The sequence below is a fragment of the Apium graveolens genome, chromosome 6 (assembly GCF_009905375.1).
Source record: "Apium graveolens cultivar Ventura chromosome 6, ASM990537v1, whole genome shotgun sequence".
Classification (NCBI taxonomy): Eukaryota; Viridiplantae; Streptophyta; class Magnoliopsida; order Apiales; family Apiaceae; genus Apium; species Apium graveolens.
Genome location: NC_133652.1, coordinates 86497946 through 86512449, shown reverse-complemented (window position 1 = coordinate 86512449; position 14504 = coordinate 86497946).

Below are 14504 nucleotides of genomic sequence, written 5' to 3'. Positions count from 1 at the left end.
TCACGATCAGCCCATAATAGAACTTATCGCCATCATGGGTTCATATGAAATCATGATAAACAACATACGAAAATAATAACTAAACTAATTATATTAAAACAGAGTACGTCACAAGAGTAAATAAGTCAAAGCAAGAAAACTAGCATCCAACGTTACAACGAAACAAGAATCACAAGAATATATGCTTCCTCTTCGCTACAGTGTGCTAAATCGGTCTTCTTCCTTATCTCCTTCGCTTCTTGCGCCAACACAATCTAAAACATAATCTCCTTCTTATTCTCTATGAAAACGTCTCAAATCTACTTATATAATAGTCCCATAAAACTCAGATTACATAGAAGTTGGAAGCCAAATAGAAGTAGAAGTCTAAAATAATTCAGCTTTTTCCCCGACCCTGCGCGGCCGCTCAGCATTTCTGCGCGGGCGCGCAAGGCTGCTGCGCGGCCGCTCAGCATTGCTGCGCGGGCGCGCAGGACCCTACTGGAAAAATTCCCGGTTTGCTCCGTTTCTTCGCCGTAATCTGCCCGTTCTCTTCCTCTCGCAATGGTGAGCACATGCCAAGGCTTATTCTTGATGATTCCTCCTCCGAAATGCAACTAATATCCTGAAATGCATAAACACTAGAAAAACGCATCAAATACACAAAATACTTGATTTCAAGACACCAATTTAAGCCATTTTAAGACGTTCTAAGTGGTATAAAATGCCACTTATCACTTCCATACTTTGTTCCTCTCAAATTGGTTTAGCTCCTCTTACATTTCTAAAATCCAATCTGGATCCAATAGAGCTTCTTCCACTCTCTTAGGTTCCTCCTGTGATAGAAAACTACTGTATAGACATTCATCTTGAGTAGCCCTTCTAGTTTGCACCTTAGATGTTGTATCACTAATGATTAGTTCAAAAGGATGATTCTTGGTCCATTTCCTTTGAGGTGGTTGATTAGCTCTAGATGAGGTTGCCTCAGTATTGTCATGATGTGAGATAGAGTGTTGATTGGTTGAAACTCCCCCTGTGTTATTGGTCCTTTGTGAGGAACTGGGAGTTCTATCAACTGATGATGTAAATTGATTATTCGTTGATGAACTATGATCAACGGATGCTTCATTATGTACTTCAACGGATGATGCACTTTGTCTTTCAACGGATGTTGCATTACTTCTGTCAACGGATGCTGGATTATGACTTTCAACTGATACATCATTTTGTGCATTATCCAAAGGCAGATTTTGAATCCTTTTTGAAGTGTCTTCTCCATCATTCTCATCTTCACTATCATCATAATATATCTCAATATTGTCAAATTTGAGTCCTTCATGATGTCCCTCATCTGTTAGTCCATCAATCTTTTTATTATCAAACACAACATGCACAGATTCCATAACAATGTTGGTTCTTAGATTGTAGACCCTATATGATTTTCCAGCAGAATAACCAACAAAGATCCCTTCATCAGCCTTTGCATCAAACTTTCCTTTGTGATCAGGTTGGTTAGAATGTAGCATTTGCAACCAAAGACATGAAGGAAGTTAAAGGTTGGTTTTCTTCTCTTGAACAATTGATAGGGAGTCATGCCTTTTGCCTGATTGATTAGAGAAATATTCTGAGTGTAACATGCACAGTTAACAGCCTCAGCCCAAAAGTATGTTGGGAGTTTTAACTCTTCAAGCATTGTTCTTGCAGCTTCAATTAGTGATCTGTTCTTCCTTTCTACCACACCATTTTGTTGTGGAGTCCTTGGAGATGAGAACTCATGCATGATCCCATTTTCTTCACAGAACAACCTCATGGTAGTATTCCTGAACTCAGTTCCATTGTCACTCCTGATATTCCTTACTTTGAAATCTGGATGGTTGTTGACTTGCTTGATATGATTGATAATGATTTCACTAGCTTCATCCTTTGATCGAAGAAAATAGGTCCATGAAAACTTTGAGAAATCATCTATAATCACTAGGCAATATCTTTTCCTTAAAATTGACAATACATTGACTGGTCCAAAAAGATCCATGTGTAGCAGTTGTAATGGTTCATCAATTGCTGATTCAAGCTTCTTACTGAATGATGCTCTCTTTTGCTTTCCTTTTTGACAAGCATCACACAGTCCATCCCTTGAGAATTCCACTAGAGGCATTCCTCTAACTAAGTCCTTTTTGACTAGATCATTCATTGTCTTGAAATTCAGATGGGACAGCTTCTTGTGCCATAGCCAACTTTCATCTTGACTTGCTTTGCTGAAAAGACAAGTAATTGATTCTGCATCTGTAGAGTTGAAGTCATCCAAGTACACATTCCCTTTTCTAACTCCAGTTAGAACCACTTTGTTGTCCTTCTTACTGGTAACAACACAGGCTTCAGAATTGAAGGAAACAGTATTCCCTCTATCACATAGTTGACTGATGCTTAATAGATTGTGTTTGAGACCATTAACTAATGCAACTTCATTAATGATGACATTTTCTTTTGAAATCAAGCCATATCCCATAGTGAACCCTTTGTTGTCATCTCCAAAGGTTATGTTAGGGCCAGCTCTCTCCTTGAACTCTGTGAGCAGGGTGAAATCTCTTGTCATGTGCCTCGAACAACCACTGTCCAAGTACCATAGATTCCTTCTTTTTTCCTGCACACAGCAAAATCAAATCAAGTTAATTTTGGTACCCAAGTTTCCTTGGGTCCAGCCTTGTTAGCCTTTTTCCTAGACTTCACACTTCCTGCACCTTTTGACTTAGGTAACTTTGAGTCAACCTTGATCTCAGATGTAGTTGGTTAAAGTTTAGGGTTAGTCACAGAATCATTTAGCATATTTGGTTGAATTTGATAAGGCATAGATTGTGCAAACATCTTATTCCACATAGGCATGTTGTATGGCATTTGAGGCATACTAAATGCAGCAAATAAAGGATTATTAACATATGGCATGTTTGCAAAATGTGCATATAGATTCTGTTGAGACATAACAGGCATAGCATGCAGTGGTGACATAGACATGTTAGGCATGGAAGGAGTTAAAGGCATGGGGGCATTCTTAACAGATTTGCAGTTAGCAGATAGATAATTAACACTACTACAATGCACACAACTTTTTCTAGGAGCATAATTATCAGGTGTGTAATTGTTGTGTTTGTTAATCCCCGCCTTCCCATTTCTATTAGATTTTCTTTTAGTTTCCTTTTTATCCTCAACCAACTTAAGCCTATTTTTCAACTGATCTAAAGTCATGTGTTCTATATTCACCTTACTGGCATCTTTGGATGTGCTAGCTTCTTATTTGACAAAGTTCTTGGAAGTTAAACCAAACTTCTTACTGAGATTTTCAAATTATTCCTTTTAGAATCATTTGTCTGTTTTAATTGATGAGCCTTCAACGGATGCTCCTTTTCTTCCTTCAACGGATGACTTTCATCATCCGTTGATTCCACATCCATTGACAGTCCATCAATTAATTATATTTCCTTTTTGTTTTTCTTCCAGGCATTCTCACAGAGTGATTCAATTCCTTGAACCTTGACAATTTGAGCACTAACATCCCTAGATGTTTTCCAGGCCTTGATTACCTATTGCTCGCGTTCTAATTGTCTAGAAAGAACTTCTACTTTCTTAACAGACTCTTCTAGTTCACTCTCAACAGATAAGCATTTGATTTCAATCTTTTCAAGCTCAATTACCTTACCCTCTAACACAGCATTCCTATCACTTAAAAACAAATTATTCTCTTTAATTCTTGTCTTTTCTTTAGCCAGTGATTTAAGGGAAACACGTAAATGATATAATTCATTGGACATATCATTTATAGCTTCAGTGCATTTATTTTTAGAAAGCTGAGAGAGGTCAGTAGTAATTACCTGGTTGCTTGATAAACTAGTTTCATTTTCATCAGAATTAGCCATCAGGGCTAAGTTGACATACTCCATATCATCATCTTCATTGGCTCCATTAGCTGCCCAGTCATTTTCCTGAGTTAGAAAGGCCCTTTCCTTTTATTTGAGCAATTCGAAATATTTATTTTTGTAATCCACTTGCTCAAATTTCTTCTTTTCAAAAGTTGGCTTTTTGCACTCACTTGCAAAGTGTCCACTTATGCCACAGTTATAACACTTGAACTTATATTTGTCCACCATGTTCTTGTTTGGCTTAGTGGCTCTAATGTTTTTCTTTAATTTCATCTTTGCAAACCTTCTAGACAGAAAAGCTAGATGTTCATCAACATTATCAGAGTCATCTTGACTGGAATTGTCTTCAACCTCAGCTGCTTGCTCCTTTCCCTTGCTTGATTCTGATTTGCTTGTGCCAATTTTGAGACTTGGCATTGTCTTTTCTTCATTCCTGGCTTCAGTTCTCTCATTTTCAGCTACAAGTGCAACTGATCCACCTTTTCTCTTTACCTTCTCCAACAGCTAATCTTGCTCCATCTCAAGTTCATAGGTCTTCAAAATTATATATAATCTTTCAAGTGTGAAGTCCTTATAATCTTGAGAATTCCTTAGTGAAACTGTCATAGGCTTCCATTCCTTGGGTAGAGACCTCAGAAATTTTAAGTTGGAATCCTTGACTTGGTACACTCTGCCATACAGCTTCAATCCATTCAACAGTTTCTGAAATCTATTGAAGGTATCATTCAATGATTCTCCTTCTTCAGAATGAAAATATTCATATTTTTGAATGAGAAGCTGCATTTTGTTTTCTCTAACTTGTTCAGTACCTTCACAGATAAGTTGCACAGTATCCCAAATTTCCTTAGCAGTTTGGCTGTTAGTGACATTATCAAACATATCTTTGTCTAGGCCATTAAACAGAATGTTCATGGCCTTCTTGTCCTTGTGAACCTCTTCAATATCTTCATCAGTCCATTCTGCTTTTGGCTTGGGAATAGACTGTCCAACAGCAATTGTGGCAGTGGCAGATGTGGCCATTTTGTGAGGGATGTGAGGACCATTCTCAATGCAGTTGATGTAGCTTTCATGTTGAGAGAGAAGATGTAGATGCATCTTCACTTTCCAGTGATGATAATTATCTCTTTCCAGGATTGGAATCTTCACTCCAATATCCTACTTACTCATGTTGTTAGTAGAATAGATCTTTAAACTCTTTGTATGTCAAGATCTTGCTCTAATACCAATTGTTATTCCCAAGGAACTAACAATGAGATTTACAGAAGGGGGGTTGAATGTAAATCTCAAAACTTTTTCAAGTTTTGAGCAGTTTCTAAAGCAAAGTGTTATGATGAACAGATGTGTGTGAATTGCTTTGAGCAGGTGCAGACAGATGTATATTCAAGACACAAATGTAAAGAATACAAAGGCTTCAAAAACTTTTCTGGTGGATTTGTTGTTCCACCAGAGATGTGTATTTCAGAAAATCTGTGATACAAAGAATTGATTACAGCTGCTTCCTAGTACAAACTAGATGATTTTCTCTCTATGTTTTTCTAAACAGCTCTGGAAAATTCACACCTAATTACTAGCTGCAATTTGGTTTATATATCACCAAGTTTATAAGTGAAGACAAAAATAAAATACAATTATAAAATAGTTCTTCACATGTTTCTTCTTCATTTCTCTATCCAATGCAATCTAAGATAATCTGTGAATCTTTGAATACTTCCTTGTTTGCACCAGAATGGAAATGCTGCTTTTTCTTGATTCCTCCAAGAGGCTACCATATTCCAATTGTCTCTGTCAACCCATGTGCCTCTGTCAGCTTATGAATTGTCACTATCAACTGCTATGGGACTAAGCATCCGTTGAAGCTTTTATCCGTTGATGGCTTTATCCGTTGATGCTTTAGTGGCATCCGTTGATGCTTTAACAGTTGAAGCTTTATCCGTTGATGCACTCATCTGTTGATGGATGTTATCCGTTGAAGCTTTAGAGACATCCGTTGAAGCTTTGTTTCTCATCCGTTGAAGGCCTTTAATCTATCAGTTGATACTACTTCATTTACATAAAATTATAAGGCATGAAATATTTACAATTAGCCCTCCTATTTGCATATCCACTAGTAGTCAATATGACTTATAATTTCCCACAACTTCTAAGAATTATAACTTAAATACAGGGACTGAAATGTGCTACAATACTAAACTTATTTCTAAGTAAAGCTACTCCATCAACGGTAGCCAAGATGGTCTTATCCGTTGAGGCTACAAACACTAGATTTCTACTTAAGTGTTTTGTTTAACTTATCATCAAACTAATACATATAATCCTAACAATCTTGAAGATGTTTGGTAGATAGAGCAGTGATCTTGAGTTGTGTCTTTAAATCAGCATTTGTGAGCAACTCATCAGCTTTAGCAATATGCTCTGTCAGAATGTTAGAACTTGGAATAAAATCAGTGGCATTCCACTTCTTGGTCCACTCTACACCTCTGTGAGTATCCTCCCAAGGAATAGGTGCTTCCTTTTCAACAAATTTCTTCACCAATTCTTCCGTTCCTAGTATAGGAACTGGAGTCTCAGCGGAAACACTGTCTTCAGAACTTGAAGAAGACTAATTATGTTCTGACAACACAACAGTGTGTGAAGCAACTGGAGATTCGGGAACAGCTTCATTTAAATTCTGAACATCAGAATTTATCTCCAGAGCTGGTGTGGTTGATGTAGATGGTATCTCAGCATTAAAAATTGGAAATTGAGTTGGAAATTGCTGAGCTTTTGTAGATGGAGCTTCCAGATAAAGAACATTTGGTATATTCAAATTATGAATATCTATTTCATAATTTTCAGTGTGTTCTTCAGCATCATCTGTAGCTTTAATAGGTGAGACAGGAGGGGTTACAACTGTATCAGTAGCAATTTCTTTGGCTTGAGCAGGAAGGGCTTCAATGATAATCGGTTCTTGTGAGATCAGAGATTCTTGATCCCCTTTCTCAGCTTCTTTAGTATCTTCTGATGGAGCCTTAGCCAAATACCTCCTAGCCTTCATTTTCTTCAATCACCTTGCCAATGAAGGAGTTGCTTTAGCAGCTTTAGAACTTACAGATTTCTTCTTCAAAGTATCAGAACTTTGAGCTGCAGTTTCTTTCTGAGAAGTAACATTCTCGGCTTCAACTATTACAGGTTTTGATGCATGAACCCGTGCTTCAACTGTTTCCTCTTTATCACTATCGGATTCATCTCTGAGAATCATCTTCCTTCTCTTTTGTAGAGGTTGAGGAACGGACTTTGTCCTCTTTGGCTTGGAAGATGAAGATCTGATGGTATGTGCTGATGATTCAGGTTGAGATGATTGAGGTAATGGTTTAACAGATGTCCTGATGGTAGATTTTGCTTGTAGTTGAGAATTTTGAGGTGTTTGGGTAGTGGTGGTAGATGCTGATGGTTGAGGTTCAGATGGTTGGATATCAGGATATAATGCAGTGTATGTAACTGGATCATAGATTATTAAGGCTTGTTTGACAGATAAAGGAATTCGGAGGGGTCTTAACCCAGCCTTCTTATTATCAGTAGATAATAAGTCATTAAAAGCTCTTTTAGATAGTCTAAATGATGGAAGTAATTCACTAGCTAATTGAGGCTTATCAGCACAACAAAAACTATAGATAAGCTGACAGAATCTAGCAAAATAGACAGTATTCCTATCTTCTGTCATCCTATCCCCAATAAAGCCTAAAACAACACTTGCATAATCAAAATCAGTTTGATTAATGAGAGCATACCCGATTTATTGACTTAGTATGGGGATTGCATCAAAATTAGAACATTTGTTGGCGAAGATCTTTATAATGCAGTTAAAGAATAAACTTCATTCCCTCCTTATGTTGGATCTCTTCAATTGACCCAGCTTCCCCAATATCTTTTCATACCCCAGACTGGCCATCATATTTTGAAGAACTGGCTCCTCAACAGTTGTATTAGCACCGTTCTCAGGCAACTGCAATGCATGGCGTACTGTAGCCAAAGTCACGATATGCTCATCCTCCCCTGTTGTAAAAATAATACTTGGGGACCCTTGAGCACCACCATCATCATAGATTTCACTTCTCCAAAACTCCAGCACTTGGATGCCAGAGAATTCTTCAGGTTGGGTCAAAGCATACCCAATATCAGAATTAGTAAGGAAATCCTGAATATAGTGAAGTTCCGATGGAGCGTCAGCCTTGTTAAGAATAGACGAGTAGTTGTTAGGAACAAACTTAGCTCCATTGAAAATCAAGTCTTTGGTGCCATCTCTGTAGAAATTAAGTGAGAAAGATAGTGTTTGCAAGGTGTTTAATAAAAGTCCTGAAAGAAAATGCTTTGGAGAATATTAGAGAGAGAGAGAGAGAATAAAAGAGATTAAGAATAGAAAAGTAAGTAAAAGATTAGAAAATCATTTGACCCCTATATATATACTCTCTCCACTCAACAGTTATATTTTTGAAGCATAGGATACACTTTACAACTGGAAACGTGAGAATAGTCAGTAAACAAGTAAAGTAGGAGTTAATGGGCACGTAAAATAAGCAATAATTACCGTGCACATGCAGTTGTTCAGGACAAACACGTTTACCACTAACCCATAATGATTATGACTATTTTTATCTTACCCAAATATATTCTGATTTAAATATGACTGTTTCATTTTTTACCACAAATAATTCAAGTAAAGAATAATGTCACGTAAGCATCAAGGATTCCATCAGGATTTAATATCAGAACTTAACTTATATCAGATTTTAACAGTCATCAGAATATGGCTTCTGAACTCAAAAAGTGAATATCTTTTTCTGTGATTCTTCATACAAATATTGACTTGTTTTCTTCAGAGTTTAATCATCAGAACTTCCATCAGAACTTGTCCTCAAAATTTATGCAAATGACACTTAACTTTTTGTCAAAAACAACTTAATCACCACAGTAATTTTCATCATTCATATGGAGTGATAGTATGTGCATTCAGCAGAATATCAGATAAAGATTAAAGTCTGATAAACTTCAGTACATCTTAGAAATAAGACATCACTCAGAAAAGTGCTTAAAATATGTCATCAATCATGAAGTCTACTATAGAACAAATTTATGCAAGAGTTCACCTCAACTGTTTGTGCTCATTTTATGCATCTTTTGAAATTCCTTTTTACAGTGGCTTCTCAGTGTAAGTGAGTCACGACTGCTTATCAGAATTTATGTTGTTGTCATAGTATTTTTCCAGTAATCAGAGAATGTGAAAAGTCACCAAGAAAATTTATTTGCTTTTCTAATGCATATTACTTAATACCAGCAATGCACTTGGGTCTTCCCTTCCACATATTTACTCTAGATCTCAAAGGAGTACCTGACTTTTCTTTTCTTTTCTTTTCTTTTCTTTTGATAAGTGAGGCTTATCAGCATTTAGTTCATCCTTAAGATTTACTGACATCAGAATCTAACAGATAAGAAGCAAGAATCTAGTTTGTGACTTAGTAATAAGATACACAAAGTAAACTTGACTAAGCTCAAAATCAGAATTTGTTTGTGTTAATTAGTTTCCACATAAACAACTAATTCAAATATGGGATTTCTAGTATGTTAAAGACTACTAGGTCAACATCTAGTACATTTATCCTCATTGGATTGAATAGTCACAGAACATTCAAAATGCTATCAGAGTTTAAAGATCCACATCAGATAACAATCAGTATTTAATGAATTTCACTTAAAGAACAGATTTCACGAAGATAAGACAATCTATAAATACTGATCATAAAGTCTGATGCATGAGAAAAAAATAAGCAGATTTAGAGAAAGAACCTGAAACCATTCTAAGTTCATTTACCAGTCTTGTAAAATTAGCTTCACATAGTGGTTTTGTGAAGATATCTGCTAGTTGTTGATCTGTTGGAACAAAATGCAATTCCACTGTACCTTCCATTACATGTTCCCTTATGAAATGGTACCTAATGCTGATGTGCTTTGTCATTGAGTGTTGAACTGGATTACCGGTCATAGCAATAGCACTTTAATTATCACAGTAAATAGGGATTTTAGAAAATTCTTACCCATAATCCAGTAACTGATTCTTCATCCAAAGAATATGTGCATAAAAGCTTCATGCAGTAATATATTCTGCTTCTGCAGTTGATGTGGAAATTGACTTCTGTTTCTTGCTAAACCAAGAAACCAACCTGCCTCCAAGAAATTGGCAGCTTCCACTAGTGCTTTTCCTCTCTATTTTGCATCCTGTAAAATATGCATCTCTGTAGTTAGTAATATCTAATGGTGAGCCAGTATCTTTATCTAACTTGGTTGCAGTGGCCATGGGAGTGGATGTTGTTGAACAATCTTGCATTCCAAACTTCTTCAGTAAATTTTTGGTGTACTTGGATTGACAGGTAAAAGTACCTTCTTCATTTTGCTTGACTTGAAGTCCCAGAAAATAGATGAGTTCTCCCATCATACTCATTTGATATCTTGACTGCATTAGCTTTGCAAACCTCTCACAGAGTTTGGCATTTGTAGAACCAAATATGATATCATCAATATATATTTGTACCAAAAGTAAGTCTTTTCCATGGTTGAGGTAGAACAGTGTTTTATCAATTGTACCTCTGTGAAATCCACTTTCCAGAAGGAATTGAGCTAAAGTCTCATACCATTCTCTAGGAGCTTGCTTAAGGCCATAAAGTGCTTTGTCAAGCATGTAGACATGATTTGGAAATTTTGAATCTACAAAGCCTGGAGGTTGTTCAACATAAACCTCTTCTTCCAATTCTCCATTAAGAAAAGCACTTTTCACATCCATTTGAAAGACTTTAAACTTTTTATGAGCAGCATAAGCCAAAAAGATCCTTATGGCTTCTAATCTAGCAACTGGTGCAAATGTTTCATCATAATCAATACCCTCCTGTTGAGAGTAGCCTTTAGCAACCAGCCTTGCTTTATTCCTTGTAATTATGCCATCACTATCAATTTTGTTTCTGAACACCCATTTTGTGCCAACAACTGATCTATTCTTTGGTCTTGGCACTAGGGTCCAGACTTTATTTCTTTCAAATTCATTTAACTCTTCCTGCATTGCTTGCACCCAATCAGCATCTTGAAGAGCTTCTTCCACTTTCTTTGGTTCAGTCTGAGATAGAAAAGAATGATAGAGACATTCAGGATTTGAAGTATCAGAGCTTCCAGAATTATCAGAATTTAACTCATCAGAACTAGATGAATCAGAGTTTGAAGAGCTGGTGTCAGGTTCTGATGCTTCTTTAGAGTCTTGAGATGTGGTAGGATCTTCAGCTTGCTCCCCCTGGACAGGTGCATTTTCCTTTGGAGTTGCTACCACAGATTCAATGACATCAATACTTACAGGTTCAGAGTTTAAGTCATCAGAATTTACAGAATCAGAATTTAAGTCTTCATTTTCAAATCTCAGTTGATCGTGATCATTGAAATCTTCAAGTCCAGTAATCTTCTTGTCATCAAAAGATATATTGATAGATTCCATGATAACTCTTGTTCTTAAATTGTAGACTCTGAAGGCTTTTGTGGAAAGTGGATATCCAACAAAAATTCCTTCATCAGCTTTTAGATCAAATTTTGATAGATGTTCAGGATGAGTCTTAAGAATAAAACACTTGTAACCAAATACATGAAAGTATTTCAGATATGGCTTCTTTTTCTTCACCATCTCATATGGTGTTTTTCCATGCTTGTTTATGAGTGTTGCATTATGTGTAAAATAAGAAGTTTGCACAGCTTCGGCCCAAAAGTAGGTTGGCAGCTTTGTTTCATCAAGCATAGTTCGTGCAGCTTCAATGAGAGTCATGTTCTTTCTTTCTACAACTCCATTTTGCTGTGGAGTTCCAGGTGCAGAAAATTCCTGTTTGATTCCATGTTCTTTGCAGAACTTTTCCATGATTGAATTCTTGAACTCAGTGTCATTATCACTTCTTATAATTTTAACAGAATCTTTGACCAACTTATCCAGCTGTCTGACATGATCAGTTAAAGTAAATGCAGTTTTATTCTTATTGTGCAAGAAGTACACCCAGGTGTACCTTGTAAACTCATCCACAATAACCATAGCATATTTCTTCTTTGCAATAGACATGACATTGACTGGACCAAATAGATCAACATGCAGTAGGTGATAAGGCTCAAGAATTGATGACTCAGTTTTGCTCTTGAAAGAAGATTTTCTATGTTTTGCCTTTTGACATGAATCACAAAGGCCATCAGGAGCAAATACTGATTTTGGAAATCATCTCACAAGATCTTTCTTTACAAGCTCATTTATGTTGTTGAAGTTTAAATGAGAGAGTCTTTTGTGCCAATTCCAGCTTTCTTCAATTGATGCTATACTCATCAGACAGATTGCAGAACCATTAGAACTTGTTAAAAGTCTGGCTTCATAAATGTTACCATGTATGTAACTTTCAGAACCACTTTGCCTGTAGAATTGCTTACAACTTCACAGTGTTCTTCAAAGAAATCCACATGATAACCTCTGTCACAGATTTGACTCACACTCAGCAGATTGTGTTTAAGTCCTGAGAAAAGAGTTATTGTTTCAATGATGACATTCCCAAGATTAATATTTCCATATCCTAGAATTTTTCCCATGTTGCCATCTCCATAAGAAGCTTTCTCCACAAAGTCTGAGAGCAGGGCTTTATTTCCAGTCATATGTCCTGAACATCCACTATCCAGTACTAGGATGTTTCTTCTGTTGCCCTGCAATCACAAAGACCACTAACGGTTAGTTTTAAGGACCCAGACTTGCTTGGATCCTTTGGCCTTTTTAAGTTTGTTAGCATTTGCAGCGAATTTAATATCATAGTTTATGCTAACATGTTGTTTATCAGAACTTATATCAGACTTTGCATTAGACTTTACACTGGAAGGAATTAAAACAACTTTCTTCAAAGAAGGTTTTATTTGATAATAATCATAGTATAAACTATGATATTCCTTACAAGTATAAATGGAATGCCATAAACTTCCACAATGAAAATAAGGATTTTGTGGCTTAAACCTAACGGGCTGACTCTTAACTCCTGACTTAGGAGGTATTGAGTTTTATTCTTATTCTTCCTGCAAAAAGTAGCAAGATGGTTAGAGTTTCCACAGTTATAACATTTCTTTCTAGGAGCATTAGGAATAGGCATATAGTTATTGCTTTTATTCACACCTTCCTTTCCATTCCTATTTTTCCTAGCTGCCTTAACCTTTTTGACATTCCTTATTTCTTTCAGCTTATGCTTGAGCTGCTTCTTTGTCATTAAGCCTATGTTGACTTCAGTTGGTTTATCTTGTTCTAATTTGTCAGAAGTTGACTTCTCCTTAACTTCTGTCACAGACTCTTTCATCTTTTCAGAATCAGACTTTACAGTTTTAGCTACAAACTTAACAGGATTTACCTTTGGCTTAACAATTTGTTTAACAACAATTGGCTCAATTTGTTCAGTTCTTTTTTCACTTTTATCATCTCCATAACCTAAGCCCTATTTCCAGTTTCCACTACTTAATAAATTCTGAGTTGTTCTTCCAGAATTAGTCCAAGTCCTGATAATCTCTTTTTCTTTTCTAACTCAGTTTTGAGAGATTTATTCAATTTTAGCAATTCATCTCTAACATAAAAAATATCATCTCTCTCTTTTTGAGTTTGATGGAACATAACTAACTCCTTTTCTAAATAATCATTCCTTTTCTTAAAAGCAAGATTTTCAGAAGTTAATCTTTCACATGTTAAAGTTTGATCTCTGTAGCTAATAAACATGGTTTTAAGATATAATCTCAACTCAGTAATATCATCGGTATGAAAGGCATAAGTTGTTTGAGGTACCTTTAACTCAGTAGTTTCAGGACTGCTATCAGCATTTTCCATTAAGGTATAGTTCTTCTCATCTTCAGAATCTGAAGTGTCTGTCTAGCTTTTCTTCTTTGTGACAAGTGCTTTGCCTTTGTCACTTTTTACTTTCTTGTAGTCAGGAGATATGTAGCCTTTCTCACCACAATTGTAGCATTTGACATTTGAGTAATCTCCTCTGTCAGACTTTCCTCCTCTGCCTTTAGATTTTATGAAACCCTTCTTATCAGTACTTTCACCTTTCTTGAAAAACTTCTTTTCCCTTCTGAATTTCATGTAGGCTATCTTTATGATACCCTTCACCATAAGAGCACACAATTTCATCATTTCTTCATCAGCATCTACTTCAGGTAAACTTTCAGTTTCTGAATCATCATCATCAGAACTTGATGATTCTGAATCAGACTTTGTGATGAGAGCTTTTCCTTTGCCTTTCTTTGAGACAACCACTTTGGGGAATTCCTCCTCAGCCTTAAGAGCAATTGTCCTTGACTTTCTCCCATGTCTCTTGCTCCTTTGATCCATCTCAAGTTCATAAGTCTTGAGCATACCATAAATTTCATCAAGAGTAGTTTCATCAAGAGCATAGTTGTCTCTCATAATAGTAGCCTTCAAATCCCAACTTTTAGGAAGAGCTAAAAGGAATTTTAGACTTGAATCTCCAAGATCATATTCCTTGTCCATCGGTGACAGATCATTCAAGAGTTGGACAAACCTGTCATATAAGTCAGTTAATGACTCAT